Source organism: Ranitomeya imitator, chromosome 9, assembly GCF_032444005.1.
Source record: "Ranitomeya imitator isolate aRanImi1 chromosome 9, aRanImi1.pri, whole genome shotgun sequence".
NCBI classification, from domain to species: Eukaryota; Metazoa; Chordata; class Amphibia; order Anura; family Dendrobatidae; genus Ranitomeya; species Ranitomeya imitator.
This window is the reverse complement of record NC_091290.1, coordinates 135,294,015-135,307,911: the sequence shown is the minus strand read 5'-3', so window position 1 is coordinate 135,307,911 and position 13,897 is coordinate 135,294,015. Positions and strand designations below refer to the sequence as shown.

The following is a 13,897-nucleotide window of genomic DNA, read 5'->3' as shown; positions in this document are numbered from 1 at the left end:
AAAACTGGCCTAAATGTAAGTAGTAGGCTATGTACGCAAGGAGACTTTTAGGAGAAGAAACTCAAAGTTTCTGCTCCAAAAACTCCTTGTACAACAGTGTTTCTGGAAAAGCGGTTTACAACGAGGCTACCATTCCTACTTCCACGGGGGCCATCACCCAGCTTTCCTGGAATCTGGAGTACAGAATTTGATAGTTCTGTACAAAAAAAAACAACATCTCCCTCGCCAGCAAGTCTGCGCAGCCGCTAGGCTTCGGACGAGACGCCCTAGATGGCAGGTAGGCTCGCTGATTAAAACAATACATGGCTGCCGGTAGAGACAAGAACCACATGCTTTCGCATCACTTTACTCAGAAAAATATGGTTCATATTTTCTGCAAATCTTTAACCCAAAGCACACAAGCCACATAAGCCTGCCAGATGTCTAGGTATTCAGACGATGAATTATTAGCATCTTATTGCGTATTTAGTATTTTATGTCCGTGCCAAGGTCTGTTATGTAGCAAGATGCAATTATTTGTGGGTTTATTATGATCCCTGTAAAACTGAGGGCACTAGTGCCCACCGGGCTTTTTACTGTTGTGTTCGCTCATGTCTACCAAAAAGGTTAAGAGAGGTGGCATGAAGATTACTGCTGGAGGATAGAGGCAGATGATTTGCATCAGGTGGCAAAAAACATGAATGCCAATGTGACCAAACCTCAGCACATCAAAATAAAAGGATTACACGGGCTTCCCCCTGCCTCAAACAAACCGACCCGGCTCGTCAATAAATGCGGAAGACCAAACTACACCGGTCCGTGCTAGCACCCCGAGTGCCCTTATCGGAGGCACCTGGAAGTAAGATCCATTTTTTTTTTTGGTTTTTTTTAATGAGTGCCTGGTTAGAAACAAAGCCAAGGAAGCAGCGAATATTCGCCGTGGTGCGCGCCACCGGGAGATCTGTATAACAGCTGGACACAAAGGTAATTCTGTACTTGTAAGTACTCGGACTCTGCTGGGTAACCGGTGTTTAAGTAGCGGGGTGTAAGAAACAAATGGAGTTACTAAAGGCTTTCAAGTCTGGAGATCTGGAGAAGAAGATGGCACAACAAAAAGGTTTTTTTTCCGGCTTTACGTTAAAAGCTTTTAAAATGAAAAAGTTCTGTAATTAATAAAAACACCTTACGATTCAACTCCTCGTCATGGGAGAAATTTATCAAGAATGGCGTACACTTTGGTCAGAACTCGGATGTTGGCAACCTGGGCGCCTCTTCCGATTGCAAGGCCACCTTGGAATAAGGATGAACGTCCGTACAGCCTGGTAATTGCAAGGGCCGAACGAGAAATTTCTCACTGCCTTGGTCTGTCCAGTAGACACTGGACAAGGGTAGAACGAATCTTCTTACTTACAAAAGAAGTTGTACATTTTAGCCCAAGTTTCACGGGTTCAAAAACTTGCAAAAATAATTAATGGAGTCATTCTTGCGTACGTCCTGAGGTGGTGATTTTCTGTTTCTCACAGCTGAGGGTTTGCTACAATCTGTAAAGACTGGACAATCATCTATGAGCTGCAGGATGATACACCAAGCCGTATGGATATAGTTAAAGATTTGTATGTCTGAATTCTGCACAGATGAAGCCATTATCTCAAAGAAAAGTCTTGTAATTGGTCATTTATTTTAGTTTAGCATTGCTCTCCTGCCAGCTTGATCTCGCAGAGGACTCCCAGACTAAACCCTGGACCGACAGTAAAGAAAGGTCCAGAACCACGGACTCAAAGATGACCTGTCACTAGGATAAATGTTACAGGCTTTGTAGAAACATCTAATGGGTCCCTCAAGCTTTAAAGCGAAGCGAAAGCCAAAAGTGACTTATAAAATGCAGCCAAAAACACAACCAAATAAATAACCTCTCCATCGAAAGACAGCAAGCCAAGCAGTCATTATTGACAAGAAGGGCTTCTAGGAGATTAAGTACGTTTCAGCTGTAATCCCACCGCAGAGGATCTCTAACAAGTAACCACAGGTCAGCCAGGCCACCACTGTGCAATAAATACAACGTCGAGGAACCGGCTATGCCTCAGAGTATTGCACAGAGCACAACCCCCATCAGGTCCTGCAGCTAATACGCATATGATGCAATAAGTGGTCCTACGTAACCTGCCTGGAAGTAGTATCGTAGGGCTGGCGTAAAAGGAATACTTAGAACTAGAAAATGAATCAGACGTAGAAACGGTGGCTATATCCTATAGATGAAGGCTGGCTGAACACCTCATCCTCTAGGGCAGTGTTCCCCAACTCCGGTCCTCAAGAGCCACCAACAGGTCATGTTTTCAGGATTTCCTTAGTATTGCACAGGTGATGGAATTATTGCCTGTGCAGGTGATGCAATTATCACCTGTGCAATACTAAGGAAATCCTGAAAACATGACCTGTTGGTGGCTCTTGAGGACCGGAGTTGGGGAACACTGCTCTAGGGTCTGTGGTGGTATCGTAAGGACTGGACATGTTGGATTTGAACATGCCCAATCCTTCTTTTTTCAGGGAACATAAACCCCCAAGAGAGGGGTCTACCAGCAGCTTATTCCCCTCAACCTTGCTTGGGCAAGCCAACTGTGCATTTGTATAGAAGAGGGGAGACTGATATAAAAGCTGTCGGCCAAGAGCAATTCAAGGTGTACGATCACCCTTATTCCAACTGATAGACATCTTCATCATCTAGATTAGAAGTTAGTTAGTTTCCTAGCCTGTGGTATGGCAAGTCCATGAAATACCTGCTGTAGCTTACAGAGGGTACCTGCAGTGTCATCATTCTGGGCTTGTAGGGGTAGAAGTAGGAGTTATTTGGCCAAGAAATCTTGGAAAACACTGGAGAATATAGCAGTTCTAGGACACAGCATTCAGGGCAACGATATCTAAGATGACCACTAAGTTGGTTCTTCAAACCTTTAGACTGTCCCTGCTTGTGAACAATATCAGGGTTCACCTTTAAGGTGTTTTCCAGTTCCCAAAAAAATTCCCGTCCCGTGAACAACATGGTGCTTAACTCACCCACCCCCAGGGTCCAGTACAGAGTCTCCGCCACTGCTCACGATGTCTGTTATTGTCTATGGCGTTGCAGCCGATCAGTGAACTCGACGGTTCAGTCTTGTGCCCTCTACTCAGGCTTAGCAGCTCAGGAATTGGCTGGAGCACTGCAGACGTGAACATCAGGAGCAGCGGTGGAGACTCCGAACTGGACTCAGGGAGGCCAAGTAAAGCACAGATGGTTTAGAAAAAAAAAAAAAAACTATGCCTGAGGGAGAGGGTTTTTCTGAAACTGGACAACTTCTCTCAACATCAAGTCATGGTCACCAATAACGTTATCATTGATCACCCTGGAATAGATGTGGCCAAACACTACGTTAGATGATGGGCCAATATCTGACTTTGGACAACAATCCAGTCTTGGTAAACCGGACCACAGACCATAACCCACTGGTTCACAATATGGCTCTACATTGGATCTTACAAAGTTTCAGAAACCTCAATACTGCTAAGGCTCCTTTGATGGTATACCTCATTTTATGCCATCTCCTACGCAGCAGTAATGTGGGTAATGTTGATTTGACCTTAGGATTTTAAGTTAAGCCTCGGAATTAAAAAAAAATTATAGATAGATAGATACAGTGGGGCAAAAAAGTATTTAGTCAGTCAGCAATAGTGCAAGTTCCACCACTTAAAAAGATGAGAGGCGTCTGTAATTTACATCATAGGTAGACCTCAACTATGGGAGACAAACTGAGAAAAAAAAAAAATCCAGAAAATCACATTGTCTGTTTTTTTAACAATTTATTTGCATATTATGGTGGAAAATAAGTATTTGGTCAGAAACAAACAATCAAGATTTCTGGCTCTCACAGACCTGTAACTTCTTCTTTAAGAGTCTCCTCTTTCCTCCACTCATTACCTGTAGTAATGGCACCTGTTTAAACTTGTTATCAGTATAAAAAGACACCTGTGCACACCCTCAAACAGTCTGACTCCAAACTCCACTATGGTGAAGACCAAAGAGCTGTCAAAGGACACCAGAAACAAAATTGTAGCCCTGCACCAGGCTGGGAAGACTGAATCTGCAATAGCCAACCAGCTTGGAGTGAAGAAATCAACAGTGGGAGCAATAATTAGAAAATGGAAGACATACAAGACCACTGATAATCTCCCTCGATCTGGGGCTCCACGCAAAATCCCACCCCGTGGGGTCAGAATGATCACAAAAACGGTGAGCAAAAATCCCAGAACCACGCGGGGGGACCTAGTGAATGAACTGCAGAGAGCTGGGACCAATGTAACAAGGCCTACCATAAGTAACACACTACGCCACCATGGACTCAGATCCTGCAGTGCCAGACGTGTCCCACTGCTTAAGCCAGTACATGTCCGGGCCCGTCTGAAGTTTGCTAGAGAGCATTTGGATGATCCAGAGGAGTTTTGGGAGAATGTCCTATGGTCTGATGAAACCAAACTGGAAGTGTTTGGTAGAAACACAACTTGTCGTGTTTGGAGGAAAAAGAATACTGAGTTGCATCCATCAAACACCATACCTACTGTAAAGCATGGTGGTGGAAACATCATGCTTTGGGGCTGTTTCTCTGCAAAGGGGCCAGGACGACTGATCCGGGTACATGAAAGAATGAATGGGGCCATGTATCGTGAGATTTTGAGTGCAAACCTCCTTCCATCAGCAAGGGCATTGAAGATGAAACGTGGCTGGGTCTTTCAACATGACAATGATCCAAAGCACACTGCCAGGGCAACGAAGGAGTGGCTTCGTAAGAAGCATTTCAAGGTCCTGGAGTGGCCTAGCCAGTCTCCAGATCTCAACCCTATAGAAAACCTTTGAAGGGAGTTGAAAGTCCGTGTTGCCAAGCGAAAAGCCAAAAACATCACTGCTCTAGAGGAGATCTGCATGGAGGAATGGGCCAACATACCAACAACAGTGTGTGGCAACCTTGTGAAGACTTACAGAAAACGTTTGACCTCTGTCATTGCCAATAAAGGATATATTACAAAGTATTGAGATGAAATTTTGTTTCTGACCAAATACTTATTTTCCACCATAATATGCAAATAAAATGTTAAAAAAGCAGACAATGTGATTTTCTGGATTTTTTTTTCTCAGTTTGTCTCCCATAGTTGAGGTCTACCTATGATGTAAATTACAGACGCCTCTCATCTTTTTAAGTGGTGGAACTTGCACTATTGCTGACTGACTAAATACTTTTTTGCCCCACTGTATATTCAAGTCCTGTTTTCCTGAGACGTTCAGCCAAGAAATAACCTATGATGAGTTTCATCTGTCTCGGAGCTTGGGCACATTTATTCTTCATAGAGATGAGCACTTAGCACATATATCACAACCGGGTCAGCCAGTCGTAGTCCCGCGAACCTGCGGTTCACACTGTGACAATGGTCAATGAGATAATTATTCAAATTTAAGCCAAAAGGACAAAATGGTCAAATCAAGAGACATTTGAGCCTTAATTTTCTTTTAAGCCTCATTAAAAGCCGATATGTTTTGACTTTCAGATTAAGCGTCCCCGAGCTTACCGCGCGGTAAATCAAGCGAGATCATGGAGCCCAAGTGATAAGTCTGCGGCACTTTAACTTTAAATAATGCAATAATTATTGGATTTCCTTTTTTTATAACTGAAGTGCTGGAATGTAAACAATGGATATGTAATTGCAGGAAGGGGGATCAATACGGCCAATCGTTTTCAGCCATGTTAATTGTAAATACAATTGCTCCAAGATGTCAGCTTGTTCTTCTCGCTCCCGGAATCACCCCTAACGGATGACAGAGTCCAACTTTCCCATTACGACTGCTCATTCCTTTAAGAGGTTCTCAATCAGGTCTGATCAATCTGTCAAGATAATGCATGGATTAAGTAAGACTCCTTCAAACACAGCTTCCCAATCAATAGCCAGAACTGACTTAATGAGGAGGGGCCGAAACCCACTGGGAACCTGCGCCGGTAGCTGCCTGAGCATGTCTTCGGACTCTTTAGTGGAGGCTGATAAACAGACCATCTCTTAATGAGCTTGCAGTTTATGCATGCTTCACTAAGCATTAAGCCTCTCCCCTCCCGGGACGGGAAAAAAACAAAATAGATTAACACAAAACAATACGGTCCCAAATTAGCTCCATCTTGGATTGCCTTCTTCTCGCGTTAATTGTGCTTGGAAGTGAGGATAACATTTATCAATGCCGTGCCAGGTTTCATCCCTTGAGTAAGTGTCTCTTCTCTCTCTTCTCACTGGTGGGTCTTGCACGCTTTGGAAATTAAGTACGCCGCTGCCCTTAGAGAGATTTATCGCCTCTGATAAAAAAAGATGTTGCCTAAAGCAACCGAGACAGAGGAAGGAATCGCTCGCCGGGGCAAGCAAGCTTTCCTCTTAGTCATGCCTATCCTTTCCTGAGCAGATGCCAACATTTTGGAGCACCAAATCACGAGTCCTTGTTTCGCAGGTGCCTACCAATGAAGGCTGAGGCCTAGTGACTGAGCAGATGCCAACATTTTGGAGCACCAAATCACGAGTCCTTGTTTCGCAGGTGCCTACCAATGAAGGCTGAGGCCTAGTGACTGAGCAGATGCCAACATTTTGGAGCACCAAATCACGAGTCCTTGTTTTGCAGGTGCCTTCTAAGATGAAGGCTGAGGCCTAGTTAAGAGTTGGAGACCACAAGGATAAAAGGGGAGGCATGAAAAACAAAAACAATAGGTCTGTGCTGTCCTGGCGAGGGGTGAACAGACCCCCACCACCACCGCTTAATCTAAACATCATCGGATGGTCACCAAAAAAAAAAAAACTAAGTGAGAGCAGGCAAGAAATGAAAGTGCAACCTTATACAGACATCTGCTACCTCTGCCACCGATTCCGGGAGATTAATTTCCAAGAAGCTTGGCTGCACAGAAAGCCTGTAGTGTGAGGGGAGGAGGGTACGAGAGGATGAGGCTGGGGTCACAGCCTTCTCCTTGTCTCTATTGTGTTAGCTTTGATGCATGCTGTTTTCAGGCCTCATAATGCTGAGCCAGGGCCTTGTCCTTAGGAAACGGCGAAGAGGCCTGCATGTTTCCTAGCAACCTCCTGACAGCCAGCTGGCAATATCCCAGCTGGGGCGACGACCAAGAAATAGGTGAAGCTGACGGACAGATAAATAAACAGGAGGCCGGGTCGCTGGAGGAAAGCACACAAGGCTCGGGGAGGGAGCACCGGACCTCCACACCCAGAAAAAGAAACATTACACACAGTTTGTCCCAACCTCATAACTAAAATGACCCTGTGCTAGCTTATTCCCATGACTGACGTACGGCAAGCCTGGACAGGTCTGCAACTACAGAAGTGGCTGAAAAACATCAGAAAGAAGGGAGAGGCAGCATTTACCGACCAAATATTAACCCACTACCTGCGTACGCTCCTATGGGTCATGATGATGCACGACCGCCTTATATAAAAGTAATAAATAAATGTAAAAATGCTACAGGTCACCATTCTCCGCGCACATGGAGAGGTGGACACAAATTTCCGGAGAATGCACATCTGTGGAATTTACCCTCTGCATTTTACTGCAAATCTGCATCAAGGATGTGCGTATTATGCCTTGAATTTATGGAGGACAAATCCAAGGTGTTAAAAGGTCAAGTCAATCCACAGTTATGGTGTATGGACACGAGTGAGGTGTAAAAAAAAAAAAAGAGCCATGATTTTTCAAAAGATTTCGATTTTATATATATATATCGTGTGAGCGTACCCTTACAATATCTGTAGTGCAGAATTTTGGTGGTGCCAAGTTATGGGGCTTCATTATAGCATGGAATAAATTGATTAAAAACTAATTAAAATAATTAATTGGTTCATGCACTAGTAGAGAAAAAGGGTTATGGGTAGAGATGAGAAAATTGGCAGGACCCCGGGGTCCAGCGGCCTAGGCAATATTCTGCTGTCCATGTCCGCTAGATGTGAAACCCGTGAATCGCCTCTTTCCTGCCGTCATCCGCGGCTCCTCTTTAGATTGGCCGATCTGGTGTGACTTCATTGTTGCGGTATGACGCTCACATAAAATATCGGCAGGTTGCAGAAGGTTCGCAGCGTTTTGGTCCAGTAGCCACAAAATTCCAACATGGCTGCTGGACCAAGGTTCTGCCTAACCATTCATTCATGCGTGGTTTTAGTGACCGTATCACCCACAACGCACCTGCTTGCCTTTTTTTTCCACCACTGAAAAAAAAAATATAAAAAAAAAAAAAAATAAAAAAAAAAAATCACACAAAATCCCCCCAGAAAAACAAAGGGTACAATGAAATCTCTCCATAGGCCTAACAAAAACGCATATTATGGGATTGACGTACGAGACTGCGGTTATGGCAGAAAATATACAACTCTGTAAATGTGGATGAAATTATCATTAATAAAAAGACAGACAAAATAAAAGTTCATTACCGTCAGTGGCCAAAATGTCTTGAGAACATTAGGTATAAAGTTTGCACGCCTCCAAGGCTCGCTGTGTTGTTTTTTTTTTCCTGGCACAGAGCCTTTCCGTAGAGAGAAAAAAAAAAAAAAAAAAAAAAAGCGCAGTTGTTAATATCCAGCTCGACACGTAAAGCTTGCAAAGCTGCAAAAAAATCTGCTTTTGCTCTTTTTTTTTTTTTTTTTCTCTCTCTTCCTGCAAAATGAGAGCAGGAGGCATGTACGAGTGGGAACTAATAAAATCACACCCAAGTTTCCCCATCTAATTTATCATAAACAGACACGAGCAAAGCAGCTTTGTGCGGGATTAGAAGCTTCATTCTGCAGCGCTCGCTGCCGAGGGATGATTACATAGAGGCCCAAAAAAAAAAAATCTGCATTGTCTCTTTAAGATAGAGGTCGGCGCAAAAAAAAATTTAAAAAAATGCAGACGGAAAGAGAGCGAGGAAGAAAAAAGAAAGAATGAGAGAGCCATTGCCTGCGCTCTTCCCCCACCAAAAACCCCGAGGCCTCTGGTGTGTATACTAACCACAAGCCTTTGAGTGCCTCATGTATTTACAAACTGAGGCATGTTGGAATCAAAGGGGATACCACATGACATAATTCACATTAAAATGTCAGCAGGCTGACAATTTATAGAGCCAATCTGCGGAAGGTGAGGAGCAGTAAAGCCCGGGTAATTGTTTAATGCCTACTTAAACCAACGGTGGCTTTGCCTTAGGGAAAAGCGTCACGTGCTGCTGTGGAGCTGTCAGCCGGCATGTGCCAAGGGGGACTGGAGTGGTGCCAGTCCAGAGATAACAGCTTTCACTTGTAGCGGAGTCGGGGCCCATTACATGGCGAGAGCCGACACTCCACCTTCCCCACTAGACAAACAGAAGCTCCCCATATGGTTGCAAGCTGCCAGTTTCCAGCGCCTGCATTTTGTTCGTTTTATGCGGCCTATCTGTCAGAGCGGTCCCCGAAGGCCTGAGCCTTGTCATTCCCCAGTCTATTGGATATGACAAAACGTGAAGGAACGTTGCCAGGAGAAGAAACACTGAGCAGACGCGGATATAAAAGGAGAAGTATCCTAACGAGCTCGGTAAAGTCCCGGCTCGGACCTCCGAAACCGGAACTGGTAGCCGTATCAATCTGAGGAATGTGGCACGTTGGGACTCGCGAAGGTCTGCGTACGTTCAGCGACACCTCCTCCTCTTCCTCCCCGCTACCTCATTAACTGAAACACATTAAAACAAGTGTGCTTTGGGACCAGAAAATGAGACTGTTAAAACCAGGCTCCTCTAATCCTCATCAACTGTGGGAAATGAGGTTGCATCAATTATGCTGAATCAACAGATCAACAGTTATTCCGCCACCGCTTTCCACGATGGGAAATGGGCTTACAGGAGCGTTTCGCCGCTACGGAAATCATCCCGAAATCTCGCCAAGGCTGAGACCCGTGGCGGCACCAGACCAGACGTTGCACATTTTACAGAGTCGTTTCTTCTAAACCGTTTATGGTCGCTCATATGGTCGACGACAAAGTCTCGTTTTAAAACAACAAATTATGGACAAAGCCGATGTGATCTGCGGTCTCGTTTGAGTTTCCATTGGTGGGGAGCAAATTTGTCTTTTCAGTCACAGCTAACAAAAAAAATCCAATGTGGCTCATCAACTTTTCAAAAGGTATCGGTCAGCATATCCTACACTTGTTCGGCTCATGGAAAAGGAAAAATGGTGGGCAAGTAATGGTTTTCAGGCTCCTTCTAGCACCTATATCAAATGTTTTGATTTTTTTTTTTTTTTTTTTTTTTAAAGCTCCTCAAAAGTTTTAGATTAAAAAAAAAAAAAAAAAAAAAGGCACTAAAAATGTAAATCGTGTCCAAATTGTCCTAGTTTGTATAAATGGCGAACTTAACATTTTTATTTTTTTGGTTGTTCATTTGCTTTGTAATCACAAAAGTTAGGAAACTTTCGAACTAGTCTTCATTACAAATTTTCTGTCATTTTGCTGCTGTCGAGTGGAAGTCCTGTACCTAGCTACCATCAGTTGAGCGTAAAGGGAACCTCTCAGATTCATGCTGCCCAAACGGGCAACATGAGTCAGAGTCCCACTGCTCAATTTCAGCCGGGTATGTTTTACAAACTTTGAAAAGCTGGATGGGGACTATAAGGCGAGACCCCCCCACCCCCCCAATTACTTTGGCGAGGGACTTCTCTCCGCCTCGTTCTACTTACTAGGTCTCTTCCATGTGTATATAGGAAAAGATCGGTCAATCAACTGGAGCAGGTCAAGTGAGAAGCCAGCAGGGTGGCACATTGGACTAGTCAGGTCTCTTCCTATAGTCCTTTGCTGGCAGGAGAACTTTCGTGGTGCAAAGTTGTCCAAGAGCAAGCCGATTATCAAAAGAATTATCGGTCACTGTGGACGCTCTATGGAGATGTCTGGCTAGAAGGTTAAGAGAACCATTGGTAAAATTGGGGAGAGCTCTTCTCTAGCGCTGTAGGTCGATGCACATTGCTCAGAGGTAATCATTACACACACACAGATCTATACATGGCAGCAGGTGGTGAACAACCTCCATTCTTTTCATAATCCTTGAAAAGCAAAAGGGAATCCCCGCACAGACGTCTTTACCAATTACACTAGAAAATGCATCTTAGCCGATGACATAGCAATATAACATATGCGATAAATCTGCTGTAAAACAGTGAGAAATTAGCTATAGCAAATACAGTTATCCATCTGGATCTAGGTCGGAAACACTTAAAAAGGCTTCATCCTGAACCTCATCGAATCAATGATAAACTGCAGCCTGCTAGACTGTAGATCAGGAGGCGGCCATCACCGACATCAACACAAAATGGCCAAAAAACAATAAGCAGGCGTTCATACGGAGAAAACAATAAGAGCGGCACAGAGACTAAGAACAATGCAATCCAAAGCCAAATAATTAGAGTCATTTCTACAGAACAGTAGAAGGGCACATAGGGGGTCTCTGTGCTCAGAAGTGAGCCCACAATAGCTCACAGGGCCCTACATTTTCATTTCTACACATTGCGTAATTGCCTTTGTTTTAACATGTTCTTACCCTGCTATAGCACTCTAGTTAGATACTCTGAAGCTAAGCAATTTTTGTAATGGGTGGTCCAGTTTGGTATATCACTTCCCAAACAACCCATTCTAAGTGTATAGATCTGTTCACTGTTTAGGATCACTGTCTCTTGAGCAGAGGAACAGTCTTAAGGAGCATCTCCGGTTTCCGGAGAACTTGGGCCGACCAACATTACACCACTGATTTGAATGGGTGCTGTGTAATGCTTAATTTGCCCTGTGGTGGCGCTGTAGGAAAATGAAACACTTAAGGCCCACTTACACTGCACAGTTTCTGGGAGCCATCATTTCCCAAAAATCGAGTAGGCTGCTGATCACCCGACGAACAAGCAGAACACTTGATCGTTGGATGAAATAATTTTTTTTGTGCTGGACAGAAGATCATCCTTCTCAGCAGCGCATCGTCCTGTGAAAACTTGACTTGTACTGCTGAGATAAATGTCAGCCTATGCGCACTGAACAATTTATTACAGATCTGAAGCCGGGTAGAGAGTTAGAAAAAGATTTAATTAAAAATGAGCATGCTGCCAACCGGCATTTGTGCCCTTACTCTAAGTCTAGTTAAAGATCACACCCGATCCCAGCAGTTATGGTCAACAGGTTAGTCTTTCTAAGGCCGGGTCACACTTGCGAGTTCAATGCGAGAAACTCGCGTGAGTCTCTCGCATCAATTCCCGGCAACGCCGCCGGCACTCGGGATCGGAGCGTTCAGCTGCATAGAAATACATGCAGCCGCAAACTCCCGTCCTGAGTGCCGGCGGCATTGCCGGGAATTGATGCGAGACACACGCGAGTTTCTCGCATTGAACTCGCAAATTTGACCCCGGCCTAACCAAGAGAGTATTCCAAATCAAAAAACCCTTTAATAGAACGTGACGGCCATCACAACCATCTTTCATCAACGTAAAATTAATGTTCTCTCATTAACAAACCCCCCATCAACAACAAAAAAAATGGCAATAACCAGAACAATAATGTAATATCGCATGATCTATAAAGATCCAAGGGCAGAAGATTAATCTAATCTCTCCGATTGACTCCACAGTCAGCCAAAGATTTTTCTCGCTCCTTATTAGATGGGTCAGCTCAGAAAAAAAAAAAAAAAAATGTACGTCGTCATTAGGGACTGGATGCTGTCAGGGACCAAACAGGGATAAAAGCCAAATACCCAGAAAAGCAGTGCAATATCACAAGAACTAAAAAGATCCGAGTGCGGAAAATGAATCTAATCTCTCCTATGGATTGCATGGCCCGCAGAAGACTTTTCTAGCTCCTTATTAGATGGTCAGCTCAGAAAGAAAGGCAAAACGTCATTAGGGACTGGATGCTGTCAGGGACCAAACAGGGATAAAAGCCCAGTGATTCAATATTCACCTTTAACCAAAACCAGATTGCTGCCTCTTTTTCAAGCTCTAAATTGTCTTTCCAGACGTGGCCCCTCGGACTGGTGCCCCCACTGAGAGCCTTGCACTCCTGGATGCACACGGTCTTGTTTTGCACACTATTCTGGCATCTGGAGGGATTTTCGGTATCTGACAGTGTAGAAGTTGATTACATGCAGTTAACTCTGCTCTAACCTGATTATAGATGTGCCAGCCTAATGGATTACATTTGCAAGAGGAAACATAACATGCAATCAATCTCAATCCACCTCAGATGTGAACTCTTGGTCTGAGGACCACTCTCGTCCACGGCCTGCTCTCCCTCGCAGGAGTGTGGTCAAAGAGTCGGGGGAGATGGGGAGACGCCGCGCTGTGACATTCCCATTAAGCAGGGTGTAGGGGAGATGAGGGAGAGGTTAGTTTGCAGAACGTGGATGGAAGGTAGGTGGAAGAAGCCAGACGAGATTTATGGGGAACTGTACCTGACCATTCATACTAAAGCCATTATGGAATGATTAGAGAGGAGGGTGAGGCTTTAAGTCCAGTGAAAATCAATAAAAACGTCTGGAGGAATTCTATGGGGCGAGCAAAAGGCTATTTACAGGATTTTCACTGCCTTTATTTTTACAGCACCGAGCTGTTAGAGAGCTAGAACCTGGCCAGGAAAAGAGACTGAGACGTGATGGGACAATGGGATGACAAATGAAAATATATAAAAACATATTTATATTATTTGTATTATTTTAACCTCTTTAAAAAAATTCCAGGGTGAAAAACTAGAGCAGATTTCCACTTCAATTTAAGTTTTTAAAACAATCTCATGTACAGGCTGCAAAAATATCTAGTGTAATTGATGCGACCGGTAGGTTCAATATTCACAGCGTTTTAATATCTGATGGCGGTGCGAATTTCACTATTTACTATCCGACGT

The 13,897-nt window shown here is 44.1% G+C and overlaps 1 protein-coding gene across 5 annotated transcripts in view; it reads right to left on the bottom strand.

Moving 5' to 3' along the window:
- The window catches only part of ZFHX3 (zinc finger homeobox 3), a 94,024-nt gene that overhangs the window by 39,943 nt on the left and 40,184 nt on the right, over positions 1-13,897 (bottom strand). The window lies entirely within an intron of this gene.